Source organism: Azolla caroliniana, unplaced genomic scaffold, assembly GCF_043228905.1.
Source record: "Azolla caroliniana isolate FFs.n. ecotype wild unplaced genomic scaffold, voAzoCaro1.0.p SCAF_9, whole genome shotgun sequence".
In the NCBI taxonomy this organism is placed as follows: Eukaryota; Viridiplantae; Streptophyta; class Polypodiopsida; order Salviniales; family Salviniaceae; genus Azolla; species Azolla caroliniana.
The window spans coordinates 21,303,929-21,327,744 of record NW_028230444.1 but is presented as its reverse complement, the minus strand read 5'-3'; the positions used below and the strand labels follow the sequence as shown (position 1 = coordinate 21,327,744).

Here is a 23,816-nt window from a genome sequence, read left to right as displayed (position 1 = left end):
GCCGGTGGATGCGCGGTTAGGTGGGGGCGGATGTCGTGAAGAAAACCGTCCGAGGGTGGAATTGGGGCACCGAGGCGTGGCAACCGGCTCTTCACGCACGTGCGCGCCAAGTTGTACATAGAGGCGAATTAGGTACCTAGGAGGATCGAAGTGGTTAGATACGGTAGGTAGGAATTTAATGCCGAACGGCTCCTTCTTGACGGATAAAAAGGAGGAGGACGGGGAAGAACGGGGGGGATCGCGCAGAGAGGACGAAGTGCTGTCGGACCGATTCTGGACGCTTCTCTCTCTGTTCTCCTTCTTTTCCTCCATAGCTTTTCCTGTGCAGGGTTTTCGAGGAGGCTCGCGCTGTTGCGAGGAACGCCCGAGTGCTTCCGGCAGCACCTCCGACCTGCTCCCTTTTGTGCGACGCAGCGAACAGGCATCGGCATCTGTTCGCCGGCCTGTTCGGTTGTAACCATCCTGTGCCCCATCGCGGGTTGTAGCTTCTTGATCAGATATTTGCTCATATATATACATTTATATTCATTTGTTTGCGTCTACCTGTGTCGACGTCTGTTCGCGTTCTCTGTGTTGAAGGGCCATGTCCCTGTGTATCCCCGGTCCCGCGTAACCGGTCCTCTCTCTTTCTCCACCCTCGCTTGCTCTTCGGTTCAAGACCCCCGCGGTCCCGCCTCGTTTCTATACGCACTAGCGTAATAACACGACAACGGAATTTTGGGTATTCAGGATATGAAATAATATAAGTGGCAAGTTGGTTTTGGCTCATTAGTGAGAGGCTCATTGAGTCCTACTGCAGTTGAGTTTTTAGGTCTCCCCTGTAAATGAATTTCCTGATCTCCCTGATTACAACATTGTTTCCCCAGGTTAACACCATTGAGGCTTTTTAAGCGTTGATGTTTTTAAAAATCATCTCTCTCAAACTCACAATTGCATTTATCTCCTTTTTGAGCTAAATCAACAAAGGCAATGAAAATAAACTGAGGTTAGGTTAACACATACAAGAGGTAACCATCATGACATGATCGTCATGACTTTCATAACTATAATAGTTTTATCGCCTCATCCCTCACTTCAACTACAATTGTTAACATTGATATATGTAACTATAATCATCAGAATTTAACATATGATATCAATACATTGATCCATATGTCAATTTCAATAGATTTGGCTACAAAACGCATATACTATTGTGGCACTATATTCTGATCAATTTTCATGTCTGCACGTAGATTTCCTTGCCTACTAGACGCTCATGATTCATGCATTTGTAATTTAGTAGAACCTTCCAATATTTCAAGAATGAATGTTGAAAGTTGGTTGGAGCACCAAACAAAAACAAATGAAAGTTACACAAACCGCTTTAATGCGCAAGGAACAGAATCATTTGAGAGCTTTGATTTCTTGGCCATGGAGATTTCTCGACTCTGAGCTTCAAGTATCGGCCTTTTAGCTGAGATGATATTATCTTGTTTAAGTTTATGTCTCCTACCAAGCTTATATCATGATATGGCAAGACTCGAACCCATGACCTTATGCTACATGGGTCGAGCTCTTACCATTAGACTATGAATTGTAATTTGTAGGATATTATTTTCATTTATGTTTTATCATAGAAAATTGATGTATATTCCAGATCTCTCTGGAACATTCTAGAAGCTTCAAGATTATTCCTAAAAACACTATAAAAGGAGGCACAAGGCATTGTTTTGAACCAAATTGGTTCAACACCAGTCTTAAGCCTCTTAGCCGATTTGTACTTATTTTTCATATAATATAAGAGTTGTTGTCATCATCCTATCTCTCTCTCTCCTCTTCTCATTTTCTCTCTCTCGAGAATCTTATGCAGTCCCGTCCTCTTAGTACTAATAGTACTACTCTTCTTAGTACTAATTCCATCTCTGCTTTAGTACTATTCCTGACAGCTTATTTCGCCCTTTTAACTTATTCTTTAAGACAACAGACTTTCCAACCAGTATTGTAGTAGCCCTATTTGGCTCTAAAGCTTGTCGGCTCTTCATTTGATGATGTTCAGTAGGATCGCGGCGAACATCTCCTATTTGTTTCGGATCGAGTACAATTCATTCAGGCTGCAATTTATCAAGAAGAGAATGAACCTCAGCTTCTCTCCTCTGCTTAATCGTCTCAAATGGATTTGCAACGTAAGTGTCAAAGTTAGCCTCCCCTGACCCTGGCACAAGAATAGATGATATACCACCACTATGGCCAATACCCATACTATCTTCATATGGGCAGAAGTAAAAGTCTTGTATTTGCCATCCCTTTGGTAAGTGATGTGTCATGTAAGGCTTAGATTGCCTTGAAACAAGTGCATCTTTCCATATCTCAACATTAGAGCTTTGAGCAACCGCTAAAAGACCCCGTTGGCTTACATCTAGCGATTTAACTGGTGATTTTGAGAAGTAAGCATGAAGAGGAGTAAGCTTCCTCAAATCAAACACTTTAACCTTCCCATCCATACCAGATGTGATCATCTGGTTTCCTTGTGATTCAAAAGCTACGGTGGTCACATGCCCACGATGGCAAAGTAAGGAAACAAGTGGCTTGCTCATATTAGGACTCTTTATAGTTACAGTTCCATTGCTATGTCCAAGACCAATAACTGCATTATAGGGATTCATTCACAGCACATCGCATCGTCCTAACCCGGACCTGTGCTCGGCCACACTAGTACCAATACTAGTATCTTGATACCTAAGTGTACCGAATTTGTCGACTGAAACAAGCAAGAAATGATGTGGCAGAAATTCTAGCTTCAAAGGATAAGTGTGATCCTACAGAATTAGTTAACAGTGTTATCATCAAGCATCAATAGAACCAGCAAAGGAATGGCTACTGATACAGTTCAAAAGAAGTTATATACTTTCAAGCAATGAATCTTTGTTCCTTTCTTGTCATATATGTAAACATATCTGCATAAAAGACAAGGATGAGAAGAAGATTCGATGGATGTGCTGTTTACTTAGGCTTGGTGCACAAAGTTTAGGAAAACTAACTTCTTCTGAGCAGCTGCATAAAACAGCTCATTATGTAGGAATTTTACATCCCTTGTCGTTTCGGCCACCTGTTTTGCACATTAACGAAAGTCAATTATAATTTCATCATCAAATGAGAAATTTATGCTGATTGCCAACACACATACATAAACTCTCTCTCTCTCTCTCTCTCATTAACTCTAGTGAAAAAAGAATTGACAATGTTACTCTTTTTAAACATTGAGATTCAGAAATTGGATATGAACATGGTGTTCCTTGCATCTAGTAAAAATCCATGCACAATAATTAACAGCTACTATGTGTTCACTTCTTCCTCTGTTTCCTTTCCATATCTAGACACAGGCATGCTGAAAGATGCAAACTAGAAATATGCTATACACTATTGGTCCCCCAGAAAGGGATTGGTGAGTTATTAAAATATACTATATGTATACTAAGTATTAAAAATGAAAAAGCTTCCATTTTGTTTTTGTTCCAATTTCTCAGCCTGAATTTGAGCATTCAAGATAGAGCTTAATAGAAACCAAAATAGATGTAGATTTACCACACATAGTAAAACCCTATAGTTTGTTATTAGTGATTAAGGGCAATCGTTACCTGCAATTCTGATACAAGTCGGGATTCCTTCCAATTCATGATTGCGAGGTGGCCTTTCCTTCCTCCAATTGTTACGGGCTGGCAAGAAGGCTTAAGGAGGTCCAAACCAGAGTGTGAAAAGGAATAGTTTATTCGGGAACTGTTGTAATTAGTAGTCTTAATATATATATTAATATATGAGAAGATGTGGACGGACGGACCAGAATCGGTATGCCGATCCGGATCCGGACTGATCCCAAAAAGGTGCCGGTTGGCACCATTTTGTATTTCGCACTGGAGACCTATATAAAGGCCCGGTTACAATGTAATCGGGAGCGGATAATTAATAGAACTTATTACCTTAATCTTTCAGTATTGATTACCGTTCTGTACTCATTGTTATATCTTACGCGTGTTAATGATGTGTTGCTAAGTAATCGATTAAGGTCTAATTAAGCGTTGTGCCGTAAGTCATCCTATCGTAACACCCTTTGGTGAAGTGTCTTAAGTGGACACCCTGTGTTAGGCTGTTGTCCGGCCCTAGGATTAACACAGTTTTTGGCGACCACGATTCCTGCACAATCGCAGTGAACAACGGTGGGAACGGATGACTGGGCCAACAAACGACCTGGTTACGGAGAGAGCACGAAGACTTGCTGAACGGCGAAGGCGGCGAGAGGCTTTCCAGCAAGCAGCGGAAGAAATCCGATCGGATCGATCATTTTTCAAAGTGATCCGGAAAGTGGCGGAGGAGTCGCTCCGTCTGCAACAAAACACCTACCCGGACGAGGGAAGCAGCTTAAGCAGCCTCCGGGAAGCGGAATCCCTTCTCCAGGCCTTGGTCGGAAGAGACCGCGAATCCGAAGCATTTTCAGTGTTGGAATCGGATTCGGAAGGGGGTTACAGCGCGCACACGAACTATCGCAACAGTAACGACACCCCAGGAGGACCAGAGGACGAGGAGTCAGATACATTAACGACACCGGAACCAGAGTTGGCAGACCGGGAACCTCCGACATTAGACGTGGAGCAACCTTCGGAGACGAAAGAAGACAAAGAAAGACCTCCAACACCGGAAGTCGAGCCGGCAACACCAAAGGAAGACCGACAAACACCTCTGATGCCGAAGGAACAACAGGAAAAACCACTGACACCGCCGGCCCGCGTACCGACACCGGACGACAGTATGTTGTTCCAGTACTCCAAGTATAGGGATGATCCGGACGCAGAGGCTCATGTTCACGCATTTCAACAAACATGGGAGGCGAACCATGTGTCACAACGGTTTACCGCGGCAGAAGAGGAACGATCTAAGATAGCCGAATTCGGCGTGACATTGGAAGGACCGGCCGCCAGATGGCACCAACACAGGACCCCAGCACCATCACCACTTTTGCGGACCTGAAAGATAAATTCTTGCACTTCTTTTAGAAGGAGGTGGAATAGAGAGAAATGGTGGGCCTATTTTATACCATTCGGCAGGACCCCGGGGAGAGCATTCCGCAGTTTTTCATCTGGTTTCAATAGATGCACAATCAGCTTACCCGCGCACCGCCGGAGGAAGAAACACGGGCTATATTCTTAGCCGCGCTCCAGGAACCTCTACGAATAGTATGCACGGTCATCGACTTTCGCACAAGCACCGTCGACCAGGTCATCGACCGGGTTAGAGAAATGGAGAAAACGAGCTCTTGGCTAACAATGGGAGCCCTCCAACGAGCATTACCAACCGATGAAGATCTCCGGTTCCGGCAAGCAATCCAATGCACGACCTGCTTGAATTCCGGACACTCGTCACTGGAGTGCACCATGCGGATGCACTGCTTACTCTGCCAATCTACGAGCCACACGATGGACCGGTGCGAATATAGCTTATTGAATCGGCAAGCACCACCAGTCCGGCAAATCGAGCCACGTAGCAGCCGAGACGAAGAAGACGAACGCTGGCGGCGAGAGGAGCGATATCGACCAACACAGGATGTTCGATACGACGATCGACGAGACAACTATGACCGGTACATGAGATATGACAGGTACTGAGATTACAATGGACGGTACGAGAATCACAACCGGGATCACTCCCCCGGGTATCACCAACGAAGGGAAGATTACGGGAGATATGACGACCAACCCCGTCAAGGGTACCACAACAAAAAGAACTTTAATAAAAAATGGCATTTCAAACGGCATTTCGTCAATTGTTGAAGGATACGAAAGCCACACTGAGTAAAGGTAAGGATAGTTTAGCTGAGAATGTAAGTAATGTGACTACCATCATAGAGAGAAAGGTTGTAGACTATTTCAATGCTCCATCAGCAATGAAGAAAAGAAGGTAGTACTTTATGGAATATGTAATGATCCATCGATAAAGGACTTAGTTGATTGTGATGGTCTTAATGCAAACATATCATCTATTTTAGTAAATAATCTTCATAATAGTTTCGTATCCATGAGCAGGTCAGAAGATGATCTTGTCTTAAAAAGGTCTAGTCTAATGATGTTACTTAATAGTGATGTTGACGATATAAACATCAGTTAACTATCTAAGGTAATTGGTGTTAGTAGAAAAACAGTGTACAATACAATGAACTGTATAATTTCCTCGGGGGTAGGAACTAGTCTACTAAAGCTAACTACAAGATGTAAGCCAATGACACCCATAACATTTGAAATCAAGGATGTAATCACAATGTTTTGGACTAATGAGAGTAGGGTTTCACCCAATAAAAAGGATTTATGCAGGAAACGTGTTGGAAGAAATCAATACGAGGAGCATCCCATTCATCTTCTTGATGTACCTCAGGTATTTACATTTATCTCAACATTTGTTTTGACTCTACACGGAAAGTTAATTAGCTTAGTTAGCAGAAAAGCTAATTAGCTTATCAGTTACATTTACCTCAATTAGCTACTAGGATAGCTACTACATAGGTAACTGGCCACTCTCAATAGCTACTACCATGATAGCTAATTAGCTATTCTCAATAGCTAATTTAGGTACTACCAGATAATTAGTTGTCTTGGTAGCTAGTTAGCTATTTCGTTATTACCAGCTAATTAGCTACTAGGAAAGCTAATTAGCCACCATGATAGCTAATTAGCTTACTAGGACAACTAATTAGCCACCATGATAGCTAATTAGCTACTAGACCAGCCAATTAGCTACCATGATAGCTAATTAGTTACTAGGAAAGCTAATTAGCTACCATGATAGCTAATTAGCTACTAGACTAGCTAATTAGCTACCATGATAGCTAATTAGCTACTAGGAAAGCTAATTAGCTACCATGATAGCTAATTAGCTACTAGGACAACTAATTAGCCACCATGATAGCTAATTAGCTACTAGACCAGCTAATTAGCCACCATGATAGCTAATTAGCTACTAGACCAGCTAATTAGCTACTAGACCAGCTAATTAGCTACTAGACCAGCTAATTAGCTACTAGACCAGCTAATTAGCTACTAGACCAGCTAATTAGCTACTAGACCAGCTAATTAGCTACCATGAGAGCTAATTAGCTACTAGAATAGCTAATTAGCTACCATGATAGCTAATTAGCTACTAGGGTAGCTAATTAGCTACCATGATAGTTAATTAGCTACTAGGACAGCTAATTAGCTACCATGATAGCTAATTAGCTACTAGAATAGCTAATAAGCTACTAAAATTGCGGCCAACCTACTAGAATAGTTAATTAGCTACTAGAATAACTAATTAGCTACTAGGATAGTTAGCTAGTTACGAGAATAACTAATTCCCCTTTATTACGCAGGTCGATTTATTTATTAGGTTCAAACGAATGCATCCAACTATCAAAGTTCAACTACGAACATTCGAGTCTCTTAAGCCACACTTTGTGAGACGCTTAAAGGATCGATACACATGTTGTTGCATTTACCATGTATAGATGGGTTTTCTGAAGGACTCTGTTAATCTACTACGTCACCATAGCGCATCCCTAACTAATACAGTTTGCACATGTCGGTGCCCAATCTGTCGATCAAGCCTGCAAGAGGAGTGTAAATCATCTGAGCACGTTATCTCTTCCATGAGTTATTTATTAGATTCAATATTGTGTCCGAGAGAAACTGACGCTATCTTCCATATTCATAAATGTGTCATGGGTTTATGTCAAGATTGTGGCCCTACTAGATTTAGGTGGTGTCCAAATGAATTTAGTAGTGAAATATTGATCTCTGTGAAGTTATTTGAGTCAGTGAACACCAATTTCGAAGGAAAGGTGTGTAAAAAAAAGGATCTAGGTCGGAAGATGCTTAAACCAAGGGATTTGGTGTCTCTGTTTGTAGTATCTCTAGGAAAGTTCATTAAACACAACTTCATTTATTCGTGGCAGGCCCATTAGTTTAAGACTTGCATATCTGATTTCCCAAATGATGTAGTAGCCTTAGTAGTGGATTTTGCAGAGAATTATACTCTCAAGCAGCAGAATGAAATTCAATCTATGCATTGGTGTTCAGTTCAGGTAACCATTTTTGTGCACATAACATATTTTCGAGTTTTAGGTGATGTTAAAAAAGTAATTCATTTCTTTATTTCTGATGATAAGAAGCATGATACCTTGTTCGTCCAACACTGTTTTAAGTTACATTGGCAGTGGTTATTAGCTCCACGTGGTGTGACGGAGCTGCGTCACAATTCAAGGCTCGACATCCATTTTATTTTGTGGGGAGGTATCCTGCTATAACAGGTTTGGAGATGAGATGGAATTTTTTTGGGTCTGAACATGGTAAAGGTGAACATGATGGTGCAGGGGCTGTTATAAAGCGGGCTCTTACCAATGAACAACTAAAGACAGATGGTGTGCACATGAATTGTGCATCACATGTAGTTGAATTTTTAAGAACAAATATGTCAACGAGTGCAACAGGTGTTTATTCCTCGCAAGTCCAAGATATCAAACGTGAATTTTGGTAAGTGAAGATAGATGAAGTAAATAGGGAGAAGACCTGGGAGTGCCAAGGAATTCCCGAATTGCGATCTCTGCATGTTGTTCACGGTTATTCCAGGTTGGATGGTCATTGTATTGCGGTTAGAGAATTGACTTGTTTTTGCTTCCATTGTGTGTAGGGATATTGGAGATATTCTCTGAACAAAGTGTTGAGAGACAAGCTCAACATCGGCCGGATCGGCTGAAGAAGCCGAGGACTGGATCGGTTGGGACCGATCGGTTAGGCTGAGTACATAAATCGGGAGGCCGTTAGGAAAGATATTCCGTGAGGAATATATTTGGGAGTTAGTGTAGGAGCTCTTGATGAGCATTGAAGTACTGTCAGTACTTCGGTCAGTCCTTTTAGGACTTGTATAAAAGTGCTCACTGAACACGTCTTATGTACAGATTGAGTATTATTGTTGAATATAGTTTTTTGTCTTTCTCTCTCTGTCTCTCCCGAGTATACTGCGTAAGCTCAAGCTCTCCATTGAACCTGAGTTTCCTTCCTTCTGTTCGGTCTTCATACTTGCTTCCGCATGTTACTTTCTACATGGTATCACAGCGCGAGGGTTGAGAACCTCTCTGCAGCCGACATAGCTTGACGAAGAAGAACAAGAAGAACGATGGATAGAGGCATGGCGAGCTCGCTTCCAACAGAGAAGCTCGACAGAACCAACTACGCGTCTTGGTCCTACAAGATGCACCAGTATCTGCTCTGGCACGGCTACTGGAGTTATGTCGAAGGAGCTAATGACGTGGCACCCGAATCGACACACAGAGACTTCCCGTCGTGGGAGCAATCGGCGAGCAGGGTATTGTACTACTTCGCGTCATGTGTGGGTGAACAGCTATTGAGCTATGTTTGGGATGCAAAGACGCTGAAGGGTGCGTGGGAAAATCTGAAGAAGATTTTCGCCGCGAGCAGCACAGCTAGGAAGCTTCAGATCCGACAGGAGTTGAGCAATCTACGACAACACGACTTGTCGGTGGCGGACTATACCTCGAAGATCAAGGATATCTGCGACTCCCTCGCCTCCATAGAGGTGAACATCGAGGAGAGCGAGATGGTCCAGATCTGTCTCGGAGGTTTGCGTCGAAGTTCGGAGCGTTCCGAACGACTGTGTGTACCCAGGAGAATACGCCGTCCTTTTTCGACTTACAGTCGATGCTCCTGGTAGAGGAAAATCACGCGGGTGCGTCTACAAGCACGCACACCGACAATAGAATGTTGTACACGGAGGGAGATAGGCCCCGTGGATGTGGAGGACGAGGCGAGTCGGCACGCAATGGAGGCGGCTGACGAGATCAAGAAAGAAGGCACCGAAGTGATGCCGACATCAACTCCGGACCCTCCGGAAATAGGGGGAGTCGAAGCGATGAGAACCGGCAAGGGATGTCCATCGCGGAATGCTGGTACTGTGGCAAGAAAGGCCACAAGGAAAGTGAGTGCTGGAAGAAGCGCGCCGATTCGGAGAGAACTAGTTCCGGGAACAGCTCCAGACATACCGACAAGGGAAATGGGCAGCGATCGCACTACGCCGAAGACTCTGGGAGAGCCGGAGAAGGGACTGCCTTCGTGACGAGACACGAAGCAAACTCAATGAAGCAGACAACCCCGAGATCGGACCAGGTGTGGTACGTAGACTCTGGCGCGTCAAACCACATGACGAGCCATAAGGAGTGGTTCTTGTACCTTGAAAAACCGATACAACCTGGAGTGGCACCTACATCAAATGGATGTAAAGAATGCGTTCCTGCAAGGTGACCTTGAGGAACAAGTGTACATGGTACAGCCCCCCGGATTTCACTCCGGAACGAACTCCTCGGCAGTATGCCGACTGAAGAAGTCCCTTTACGGACTGAAGCAAGCCCCGCGTGCCTAGAACGCGAAGATCACGCAACAATTGCGTCGGATGGGCTTCGTCACGTCAAAATCGAACTCTTCCCTGTTCATCCGGAAAGGTCGACTCAAACCGGTTAGTATTTTACTATATGTTGATGACTTGGTCATCACCGGTGCCGACCTCGGTGAAATCGACCGCATGAAGCTCCAGCTTGCGGCATCGTTCGACATGAAGGATTTGGGGGACCTTCATTACTTCCTCGGGATCGAAGTGGTCCGTACCCCAGAAGGCATATTGATCAGCCAACGTCATTACGTGCTAAGTATGCTCTTCAAATTCGGGATAGCTGACTGTAAGTCCATCTCGACTCCTCTGGACAGAACCGTCAAGCTTCGTCCCGATACGGGAAAGGTATGCGACCCGACGAGGTTTCGACAAATTGTCGGAAGCCTTATATACTTGACCATCACCCGACCCGACCTCAGTTATCCGGTCAGTGTGATCAGTCAGTTCATGGCGCGACCTACCGAGGAGCACCTTCAGTGTGCGCAACGCATACTTCGGTATGTCAACGGCACTAACGACCGGGGACTGCTATATCGGACCGGTGCAGCCACGCAGTTAGTCGGCTACACCGATGCTGATTGGGCTGGCAACACCGCCGATCGCCGATCCACATCCGGATACGTGTTCTCCCTCGGGAGTGCCGCGATCGCGTGGTGCAGTAAGAAGCAGCCGACAGTTTCTCTATCGAGCACCGAAACCGAGTACCGAGGAGCGGCTGTCGTGACATGCGAAGCCATATGGTTGAAGCGGCTACTTAAGGACCTGCAACAGGAGGTGTCCGATCCGACGACGATCTACTGCGACAACCTCAACAGCATCCAACTCGCGAAGAACCCCGTCTTCCATGCACGGACCAAGCACATTGAGGTGCACTACCATTTCGTCCGTGAGCGTGTCCTTTCCGGTGAAGTCGAACTTCAGTACGTTCCGACGGATCGGCAGGCTGCCGACATCTTCACCAAGCCACTTGGTCTGGACAAGTTGCGGCAATTCTCAGGTGCGCTCGAGTTGCGTCACCTTGACGTGCCGAACTTGAGGGGGAGAACAGTCTCGAACGACCAAGCATGGTAGCAAGAAAGGAGCGGACACCGCGACACCGAGTCGGTTGACAAGTTCGACATCGGATCAGCTGAAGAAGTCGAGGGCAAACCCACGGAAAAGTTCGGAAGCAGACAGAAGGGGAGCAACCGAAGGAGAGAGCCGAAGCCAACCACGCATGAGGAGGATGACGCCATCGAGGGCGAGAAGACTGAAGACGAGTTGGAGACAGCCAACTCGGACGAGAGCGAAGACCGACCGGAGGTAGCCGAGTCGGTTCAGATGTTTGATTCAGACACGCTGAATCAACTGAGGCCCAAGCGGAAGAAAAGGCAGTAGAAGAAGCGTCAACACTGCAACAACAGAAGAGCTGATGAGGGCCACATGAGCAGACAAGCCGACCGGAAGGGTCGAAGCGCGCGGAGTCGAACAGGTCGAGGAGCGCGAGCGAGGCGTGAAGCCAGGAGGAACCGGAGCTGTGAGCCCGAGGATCCCGAAGAGCCTCGAGTTGAGCTTGAGGGGGAGTGTTGAGAGACAAGCTCAACATCGGCCAGATCGGCTGAAGAAGCCGAGGACCGGATCAGTTGGGACCGATCGGTTAGGCCGAGTGCATAAACCGGGAGGCCGTTAGGAAAGATATTCCGTGAGGAATATATTTGGGAGTTAGTGTAGGAGCTCTTGATGAGCATTGAAGTACTGTCAGTACTTCGGTTAGTCCTTTTAGGACTTGTATAAAAGTGCTCACTGAGCACGTCTTATGTACAGATTGAGTATTATTGTTGAATATTGTTTTTTGTCTTTCTCTCTTTGTCTCTCCCGAGTATACTACGTAAGCTCAAGCTCTCCATTGAACCTGAGTTTCCTTCCTTCTGTTCGGTCTTCATACTTGCTTCCGCACGTTACTTTCTACACAAAGCATACATTCAGAATTGGGAGTATCACACTCTGAATGATAAGGAAGCAGTTGATGGAGAAACAGGGCAGAATGTTGACTTCACATATGAGGGACTTGGAGATACTTTGAGTGATGTCCTGAACATTGGGGATAACGTCGCTGTAAATGCTGAAGAAGGCAATTCAGAGGGTGTTGATTTCTATATATTGAAGTGCACGGTTAGTAAACAGTGATGCATGGGGAAATTTTTTATCTGCCGGGACATTCTACATCGAAGGCATTTTTTATGCAAAACTAGATGACTACGAATATGTGTACAGGCTGTTAGAAGACAAACTAGCGGCGTACATGTACTCTCATTTGGTCAGGTGCATCAACATCCCAATGTCAGAATACAATAGTTTCTCAGGTTTATACACTCTTGGTGCTAATGTGTATGAATGTATTTACAATAGTATGCCATGGAATTTGTAGCTACAACTAGCAATTACCATGTTCTCTTGTAAAACAATCATGTATTTCGCGGAAACAGTTAAATAAATTCGTTTGAGAATCAATTTCTTGTATATAGCTAGTAGCTAATTAGCTGTCAGTAGCTAATTAACTGTCAGTAGGTAAATAGTCATCAGTAGCTAATTAGCTGTACATATGCAACTAATTGATAACCAGTAGCTAATTAGCTGTCAATAGAACCATGTACAACAGTATGCCATGGAACTTGTAGCTATAAGTAGCAATTACCATCTTTTCGTGTAAAACAAACATGTATTTCGAAAATACAGTTAAATAAAGCACTAACATGAAATCAACAATCTACAACATATTCCTCAAATTACACAATAGATAAGTACAGTGGGAACAAGTAATTAAATTCTTCATTGAATAATGTCATCTCTTTACATACTGTCATTCAGTCTACATCACTGATCAATTTATCACTTAGGATAGTAGGGTCAACACCCTCGAGTGACAGACCATAGGTGTTGTGGAAGTCCTCCTTTGTCTCGCAAAATTTTGCAAAGTTTAGCACTCTCGGATACGGAGGAACGAGCCATCTAAAATATCATTTCAGAAATCAGAAATAGTGCAAAATCAGAATATGTCAGAATCAGAAACCCCAATCAACAACAACAGAAATAGTGCAAAATCTTTAACTTAGCAAATCAGAAACCCTAATCATAATTTGTATTCAGAAATTTGAAATCAGAAACCCTAATCAAAATCTGTAACTAGAAGTTTGAAATCAGAAACCCTAATCAAAATCTGTAATCAGAAGTTTGTAACCAGAAACCCTATTCAGAAATTCTAATCAGAAATATATAATAAAAAACCCTAATCAGAAATTTGAATCAGAATCCCTAATCAGAAATTTCAATCACAAACCCTAATCAGAAATCCTAAACAGAAATTTATAAACAAAAACCCTATTAAGAAATTCTAATCTGTAATCAAAATTTGTAACCAGAAACCCTATTTAGAAATTCTAATAAAAAATTTATAATCAAAAACCCTAATCAGAAATTTCAATCACAAACCCCAATCATCACTAAAGACAAGATTAAACACAAAAAAAGTAATATAAACACACATGCTGCTACTCCCCGATCTGCAAGACATCCCCGATCTACCCTATTCGATTTTGGGGAAATATGAATCGGCACCAAAGTTCAGACAGTAGTCAAAAAGAAAAAACAAATGTTTGGGGTTTCTGTAACTAAAACATACCTGGACGATGATCGAGTGGGTTCTGTGTTGTAGCTCTCAATTTGCAATGTCGATTTTTTGCTGCTGCGGGAGCTACGTCTGCGTCCGTGCTCTGAGTACTCCATTTGCGTTCAAAATCAAACTTAGGCTAAACAGGAAATGGATGACATTGAAGTTGACCTTAGATGATGGTGCTATTCCCCAAGTTCCACTACGTCTGAAACAGAAGTTCAAATATTTGAGTTTTTTCATAAATTAGTTTTTCAAATATTTGATTTTCCCACAAAAAAGACTAGCTAAACAAATAGCTAATTAGCTATGGCCATTTTAGTAGCTAATTACCTATAATAGTCTTTCCACTCGCATGATTTTACCCGCAAATCTACCACTCTCACATATTTCTTGTCGTTGCTTGTACCATTCAATAACAGTACCCTCGATGCAAGTGCTAGTTTGACTGTCCCCGATTAAAACATGGACAAGATCGGTAATTGATTGGTTTATCCTCCCTCTTAAGGCAGTATATTTGATAAATTGCCAATGTCTCTCCACGAGATTGGTAGTGTCAACATGTCCGTAGTTGAACATTCTACCAAATTTGGGCCACAGTTTCCTCCACTCACATGTCAAGCCACACCATCCTCCTTCTATATATTGCCAAACACCTGGCTTGTTTGCATATTCTACCTTTAACTCCTCACATTGGGCATTGAATGTGGATTCCGTAATGCATTGCATGAGTTGGCACATCCGATTATAAAGACTGTTTCTCTCAATTGCACTTACCTTTGGCAACAAGTTGTCCAACCATGCTTTCTTTGCGTGGAAGTGACACAACAAAAGTCGACAATGTGTTTGCGACCTTTGCCCATTTGTAACTATCCAAGATAATCGGTTTGTTGCAACCACATTACTTATGGCATTATATGATGTCCAACTTTTATCGATGACTATGGCATTTGGCCTCACATTGGGCATCCGTGCAAATATGACTCTCAAGCAAGTTTCTAAAGCTACTTGCTCATGGTTAGACCCCTTATCAGAACTACATATCATGTACCATAATGGGATACCAACTCCCATGGCATTTGGGGCCATGGCTGCATATAATGGCAAGCCAAATTGGTTTGTTTTAAACGTGGAGTCAATTGCCCAAGAGTTGTTTATTGAAAATCGCTCACACATCTCTAACATCCATTCATCTTGGAGCACCAAGATGAACGGTTGCCTTGCGGTGTCAAGATATTACGCAAGTGCGGGTGGAAACGAGGCGGGACCGCGGGGGTCTCGAACCAAAGAGCAAGCGAGGGAGGAGAAAGAGGGAGAACCGGCTACGCAGGACCGGGGATACACAGGGACACGGCCCTTCAGCACGGAGAACGCGAACAGACACCGACACAGACAGATGCGAATGACTAAATATGTATATTAAGAAAAATGGCTACAACCGAACAGGCCGGCGAACAGATGCCGATGCCTGTTCGCTTCAACGCACAAAGGGGGGTAGCAGGTCGGAGGTGCTGCCGGAAGCACTCGGGCGTTCCTCGAAACAGCGCGAGCCTCCTCGGGACCCTGCACAGAAAGCTATGGAGCTCAAGAAGGAAGGAAACAGAGAGAGAAGCGTCCAGAAACGGTCCGACAGCACTTCCTCCTCTCTGCGAGAGCCCAGCAACAGCTCTTTCCTGCTCCTTATATAGGCCGACGAGCAGGCCGTCATGTCAGCTTTATTCCCTGTCCCTTTCGAACAGGGATCCGCTCCGTTCTTCACGCATCCGTGTAGTTACGCCGCCGACTCGTGCCGTCCCTTAGCTCGCGCGCGCGACCGAAAAGACTGTTCGCGCGGTCTTTGTCTCCACTCGTGTTAGGGCCCGTTCCTGCCGATTATCCTCCTAGCTCGCTTCTATGTTCGACTTGGAGCGTGCGCGCGTGAGGAACCGGTTCCCACGCCTTGGTCTGCCGATTCCGCCTATGGACGGTTTTCTTCACGACATCCGCCCCCACCTAACCGCGCATCCTCCGGTATGCGCCAAGAGAGTTGGGACGGAGAAAACCGGCCCGTCTTCATTCCTCGCCCGTCGGTTCTTCCTCGTTTTCGGATCGTTCGTCATTGCTGACCAGGAGAGCCGGGTCTGGCTCGTCGTCGTGTCGCTTCTTGAACGCTTTGATCCGCTTCCCTGCAACCGGTATCGCCATTCTCGTGCCGTCGAGTTCCGCCAGGTGATAGGTCCCGTTGTCATTGGCGCTCCGTACCACGTAAGGCCCGAACCACCTTCGTGCGAACTTCCGTGTAGCTCGGTGCTGGTTGTCGAGGCTGCTGTCGTAGACGAGCACCCAGTCACCTTCTTCGATTTTCTTCGGTCGGAGCCGGTGCGTTCGGTCGAACCTGGCTTTGTTCTTTTTCCTCGCCACCCGGAGCTTCTCCGCAGCCAGTTCCACGTCCTCCGGTCTCCGCTCGAGCTGTCGTATGCGCGCGGCCAACAACTCCTCCCGGCTCATCTCGTCCCTCCAGTCGACCGTTGCCCACGAGGAGATCGTCCGTTCTATCGGCATGATCGGCTTCTGGCCGAACATGAGCTCCGTCGGCATGTACCCGGTTACCGAACTGTGCGTGGTCCGGTCTGCCCACAAAGCATAAGGTAGCAGCCGCGGCCAGTTACCGACTCGGCCTCCGCATGCCCGAACCAACGCCTTGACGATCGGTCCGTGGCCGCGCTCCACCTTTCCATTCGCCTCCGGATTGTACGCAGTGGTGAGCGAGAGCTTGACTCCCAGCCGGTCGAACAGCTCCGCGGCTTCTTCGGCGTCCAACTCCCCTCGGTCAGCCACGATCTTCCCGACGCACCCGTACCGGCATATCACGTCCTCGATTAGGAACCGGCATACGGCCGCGGTCGTTTTGTTCGGAAGGGCCCGGCCTTCCACCTGGTTCATCAGATCCTCCCGCGCTAGGACCAGGTACCGCATCTGTCCTACCCCCATTGGCATCGTCACCAGATCTACCATCCATTTGAAGTGGATGGTCGGAGGGTACGTGGGGTGAAGCTCGTCCCGATGTCGGACTATGGAGTGCATCTGACAGCTCTCGCAAGTTGTCACGAACCGATGCACGTCCTGGTACTGCCCCGGCCACCAATACTTCCCCTTCAGTTTCTCAAACGTAGCCCATGTTCCACGGTGTCCAGCCCAAGGGCTGTCGTGGTAGGCCGTCAGCAGCTCCTCCTGTTCTTCCTTCATCGCCACCACCCGGAGCGGAGCGCCGTCCCTCTTCTTCGGGTGCTTCCATAGATAGCCATCCCGGAGAAAGAACCGGTACGCTTTCTTCCGGATCCGGTTGGCCTCGTCCTTCGTCCATGACGCATCGGGCGTCATTGTCTTCAAAAACCCACCGATCTGCAGCCACTCCCCGTCGTACTTGCTCGCGTCGAAGTCGTTAAGCGCCGGAGTGCTTGTTCCGTCAGTTGTTACATACGCAGTCTCGAAGAAGTCCACGCCGACCTCTTCGTCCTCCGAAACCATGCCGCCCTCGTCATCGAATCTCGCCCTTGAAAGCATGTCGGCCATGGCGTTGTCTTTCCCGGAAATGTGTCGTATTTCCGGGTCCAGGGACTTGATGTACGCTATCCACCTGAGCATTGCCAGGTCCGGCGTCGCGCATCCGGAAACCATGCCGAGAATCGGCATGCAATCCGTCTCTATGATTACCTCTGTCCCGATCAGATAGTCCTTGTCGGCCTTCACCGCCGAAACGATACCCCAGAGTTCGCGTTTAACCTGGGCGTATCCTCGCTGCCGTTCGCTGAGGACCTTCGCGCCGAATCGGATCGGAAACCGATTGCCGTCCTCGTCTTCTTGGTTGACGACCCACCCGATTCCGGTCGGACTCGTGTCAACCGTTATGTACACTGGGGTGCCCTTCCTGTAGACGGCCTTTCGGAGCGCCGGTGCTGCCGAAAGAGCCTCCTTCAGCTTCCGGACCGACTCCGTGTGCTTGTCTAGCCATTCGAATCTTCGCCCTTTCTTCAATAATCCGTACAGCGGCTCCGCGACGTGCGCGTAATGCGGGATCCATATGTAGTAGAAGGCGCATGCCCCCAAGAATCTTCGTACTTCCGTGACCGAGCTGCAATCAGGCTTCATCGCGGAGATGGCTTCTATCTTTGCCGGAGACGGTCTCCGGCCATATGGTCCACATAAATGTCCGACCACCATGATTTCCGACTGCCCGAAGGCCGACTTCTCCCCCGAGAAGGTGAGCCTCGCATCCTCTAGCCTTTGCAGCACCTTCTCGCAGTCGTCGATGTGCATTACCACGAATCGCCGGCATCCGTCCGGCCCGATCGTCTCGTCCTTCTCTTCTACCGGGCATCCCTTGATCGGGATGTCGTCTAGAAACGGCATGGTGATGTCCGGGATGCAGTCCCTCAGCACCTTGTTCATTGCATTCACCATGTGGGCCACCGAGTTGGTCCCTCCTTGCGGCAGCGTACACATCCGCACTAGGCCGAGGGGAGTTCGCATCGTCGTAATGTCTCTGCTTTCCACGGCTAGCTGGAACTGGTCGTACCCTGAATATAGATCACCGACCGAGTAAATCGACCTTCCGGCGAAGGCCTCTGCGAACTCGTCTATGGTCGGTCCGATCCCTGCGTTCCGAATGGTCACCCTATTGACCGGTTGCAGGTCCTGAATGAAGCGCAATGATCCGTTTTTCTTTGGTACGGTAAACCACCGGTTCGAGTACGGGGCGCTCGACGGCTCGAGAATGCCCATATCAACTTTCTGCTTCAACAGCTCCATCAACTTCGGGATGTGAGCTCTCGGAACCGGAATTGGCTTGAGATTCCACGGTACATGCGGTACCGTGAATATCACCATCGGCTCTACGATCGTCGGGTCTACGCACCCGATTTCCTCCGGTGAGAATGTGAAGGCTTTCTCGTGCCTTCCGAGCATCCTCCGAAACCGGTCTTCCTCCACCGGCAGTAGGAACCCGCCCCCACCGATCTTCAGCTCGCGTAGCGTCTCGTTGGTGAAGGTGTGTCCTATGCAGGCCGGATCTCGTAAGCTGGGGTCCGATGCAACCCCTTTGATTCGGGACTCGCTGCCCTCCGGTAAGGGCGCCGCAACTGGCCTCACCTTCCGGTCCACAGTCTTGTACTTGGTGCTAACTCGGGCCGTCCGTTCCGACTCGAGCCCTCGACCGAAGTCCGCGATGACTTCGTACATTTCTTCGGAACATACCGGTATCGTCCGGTCTTCGATAAGGTCTTCTTCGACTACCCTCCCCAGCATTCCCAAGGTGTCGTCGAAGGAGACTGCCTCCACGGCTCCGTTGATTTCTTCGTCAGGGCCGAGAACTCCGCACGCCCGAAGTCTCCCCTCCGTCTTTGTTTTTTCTCGGCCGGCGATGCCGACCATCGTACATGCTCCGCTGTCGGAGAAGCAAAATTTCCTACCTATTGTACACGGTTTTATCGTACAGATGTGGGGTTTTCCCGGAGCATCTGGACTGTCGCGGCCCCACGCCTTGGCAGTCCTCTCTAAAAATCCTCTCGGTTTTCGGAATCGAGGGAGTCGCGGTTACGTTCGTGGTTCGGCCGTACCGTCAGAAACTGGACCGAATGGCGCCCGTCTTGGCTTTTGACCCTCGCGTAGGCCGAACCATTGTCCAGCACCTTGGTCTCCATCCGCGCCGCCGTGATGTACGGCTCTCCCAGTATGACCGGATGCGAAGACGTCTCCTGCACGAAGAAGTGCTGGTCAATCTCGACGTCGCCGATCTTGACTCGCACATTCGGACAGGCCCCGTGCAGCTCCTCGGTGCCGCGCGTTGCCGCCCTTATTTTCCACCCGTGCTTGGTGTTGATCGGCCATTTGCCCTTCTTATAGAAGTCCATGGACATCAAGTTGATCTCCGATCCGTGGTCCACCAAAGCTATCACCGGTTCCTGGACATCGCCGATCTTCACCGGGGTTTCTGTGGTCGCTCGGGCCCAGTGTGGTCTCGAGTAGTGGCTTTCCGCCCACTCGTCTCCCAGCGCCATGTCGTCTAGGTGCGTCGTCCGCACTTCCACTGGTCTTTCCGGTTCTGTCTCCGTTGACAGCCTCTTCCGTTTCACCAAGTCCACGATGGAGTCGTGGAACTCCTTCTTGGCGATCCCCAGCACCTCTCGTAACGACAGCTCCACCTTGCTGTCGAGGATCCGTTCCTCCAGGACCTTTCGTAAGTCCGTGGTCCTTTCTATCTCCGTCCCCAGACGATACCCGCCCTTCTGGGGTTTATCTTTCGTACCGGCCCCGCCGGCTTCGTCCCGTCGTGGCCCGGACCGGGTCTCGTATCGTTGTGAGGGCCCGGTCGTCCCGGGTTTCCCCACCCGCTTCTCTTCTACCAGAGCCTCGTAGTTCTGGCAAGCGGCTTCCACGAAGCCCGTCCTTTCCTCGACCGGGTCGCTCCACCCGGTTATCTCCCGTACCCGTTTCTCCGCGCGGTCCGATTCCTCCCCTTTAAGCCTTGCTCCGGCAAGGCCTCCCAGCATCGTCGGCCAGAATCCGGCTTTGCTTTCCCTTCGGGCCTCGCCGCCCCCGACTCGAATGCCGGCCGACGCCGAGTAGTGGACGGTTTCCGCGTGTCGGGCCGCCGCCTCTTCCATCAACCTTTTCATACCACCTCGCCCGTCGTTTCGGCTCAGGGCCCTTCGGGTGTCGCTGGCATGCACCCGCCCTTCCCACAGGTACACCACCCTGTCCCTTAGCGCCTCCGCGAAGTCGCCGCAGTCCTTCCGAATGTGGCCGACTTCATCGCACCACATGCACCTGTTTCCTGCCGCCGGCCGTCGGTCACGAGCCGGTTCGCCACCTTCCCTTCGGGCTTGCGCGATTTGGAGGTCCTTTACCGCCCTCGTCAATTCCTCCAGCGCCGCTCCTCCGGTTGAGCCTCTGACTACGCCGGTCGAAGCCGAACCGGTTTCCAACCACTCTCCGGTCTCTTCCTTTCGCACCTGTGGCGCTGGTTCGAACTTCCTTGCTGCGACCGAGCCCGACCCGGTTACCCCGTTATCCGCCCATTCTCGCCGTTTGTCGAAACGGCCACAGACTTTCTTGACAGCCGCCCAGTCGGTAGTGAGCCCGTCTTCGGTTTCCAGCAAGAGGCCCACTTGCTCCCGATCCCGCTCGTCGACCGACTTGACAAACAGCAAAACCCGGCTCGTGTCCAGGATGGTTCGGTCAAGCGCCGAAAGGCGCGCAAAGTTTTCCTCGAACTCCCGGAGGAGTGCCGACGCGTTTCTTCCCTTCCCCGAGGACTCCACCCATTCCATGAACCTTCGCTTCGAAAGCCGGAGCGCGTCGTCCAGCCCGTATTTCTCTAGGAGCCGACCTTCGAACTCCTCCCAGGTACGGCTCTCCGCCCGCACCTCGAGCACCTCCGCATGGATGCTCGGCATTGCCACTCGGGGAAATCCGGCAAGACGCCTTTCTTCCGGAATGTCCCGCATCAACATTTCTGCACCGTAGGACGCCAGATACTTCGTGGCATCCCTCCCATCGAACCGGCCGATCGTGCCGACGACCGCCTCAATAGCTCTGTCGAGGGCACCGGTACCCTCGCGCGCGTTTACAATCCGATCCACGGCCGAAGCCATGGCCTCTGCAAGATCCGACCCCCTCATCTTCTGCTCTTCTGCCGCCTCTTTCACGTCGGGTTCAGCAAAGATGTCAAGATATTACGCAAGTGCGGGTGGAAACGAGGCGGGACCGCGGGGGTCTCGAACCAAAGAGCAAGCGAGGGAGGAGAAAGAGGGAGAACCGGCTACGCAGGACCGGGGATACACAGGGACACGGCCCTTCAGCACGGAGAACGCGAACAGACACCGACACAGACAGATGCGAATGACTAAATATGTATATTAAGAAAAATGGCTACAACCGAACAGGCCGGCGAACAGATGCCGATGCCTGTTCGCTTCAACGCACAAAGGGGGGTAGCAGGTCGGAGGTGCTGCCGGAAGCACTCGGGCGTTCCTCGAAACAGCGCGAGCCTCCTCGGGACCCTGCACAGAAAGCTATGGAGCTCAAGAAGGAAGGAAACAGAGAGAGAAGCGTCCAGAAACGGTCCGACAGCACTTCCTCCTCTCTGCGAGAGCCCAGCAACAGCTCTTTCTTGCTCCTTATATAGGCCGACGAGCAGGCCGTCATGTCAGCTTTATTCCTTGTCCCTTTCGAACAGGGATCCGCTCCATTCTTCACGCATCCGTGTAGTTACGCCGCCGACTCGTGCCGTCCCTTAGCTCGCGCGCGCGACCGAAAAGACTGTTCGCGCGGTCTTTGTCTCCACTCGTGTTAGGGCCCGTTCCTGCCGATTATCCTCCTAGCTCGCTTCTATGTTCGACTTGGAGCGTGCGCGCGTGAGGAACCGGTTCCCACGCCTTGGTCTGCCGATTCCGCCTATGGACGGTTTTCTTCACGACAGCGGGAGATCCATATTCACCAGGCAAGTAGGGTTGGACATGAGCCACCTTCCCAAGATCTCGGAGGGCATATGCATCTTGCATCATCAAAGACCAATCAACCCCTGACATGGCACTCCCAAATTTTAACTTGTTGGCCATGTTATTGAGCTCCTTTGGTATCATAAAGAACGTATAACTCACAAGGTTTAATGGACTAGCCTTGGACTTATGATATGCTTCCTTACGCATGCTCATCCGTGCCACATGTAGTGCGCAACCAACATCAAAAAGGTCATCTGTACAACAACTTATAACATTTGGGGCCACTGGCAAATAGTATGCATCTGGTCTACTTCCCGGTACATGACCCGTATGAGGTCCATATATTGAAACGGTCAGTGTCCCATGGTCAACCCCGCCATTCATTCGAGCGTTCCAATGAAAAGTACACCCACATCGAGATGAATTCTTTCTACGTCGAGTGCATGGATATTGCTTGTTGGCCACACCGCATCGGTGACAATTATACCTAGTCACATGTGCACCCCTTGTGATCCCTGTACGGAAGCGTGCGTGATACCTCAATTGAACATCTATGAGTGTATCATCAACCCTATGTGACTCTATCTTGATCACTTCTATGGGTCTAGACTTTTTATATTTCACAACACTTGTCCCCTCCATGTCAGATGGAGTTAACCTCGACACAACTTGACAACCAAATTGGTCAATCACTGCTTTCACATACACACTAGGGATCCCATGGTCACGAAGGTCATTAGACCAAAGTCTCTTTAACTCTGACAGAGTACTTGTCAAAGAACGGTGCGATGCGCCACAATGTGACGCCAATACTATCTCCCTCCATTTCTCTACTTGCGTAATCTGAAGATGAGGTGATGCCTTAAGGTGTATTGCATTCTCATTTCTAAGCGTGAGACGACTCTTGATGCGCCTCCATGCATGTAAATTAAGAGGTGCACCCCTTCCGAGTGTGCTTAATATTTCAAATGTTACCTTAACTTGACCCAATAAATCTTTAAGCATTAAATCGTACATACCTCTAGTGAACGCAAAATACCTCGCCTAACAGTACATGAAGGGATCAACCTCCTCCGCCTCTTCTTTAGATGAAGCCGACTCATAGTCTTTGGATGTAGATGAATCCAAGTCTTCATCGATGGTTGCGGAGTATGGTGATGCATAACCATCCTCAGAATCATACAAGGACGTGATGAAATCTATTTCATTTGGATTCATCTCGACAACTT

General features: G+C 48.3%; 1 pseudogene; it reads right to left on the bottom strand.

The window, feature by feature from the left end:
* Positions 1-1,892: 1,892 nt before the first annotated feature.
* Positions 1,893-23,604, bottom strand: LOC147860591 (U3 small nucleolar RNA-associated protein 7-like; annotated as a pseudogene).
* Positions 23,605-23,816: the final 212 nt, after the last annotated feature.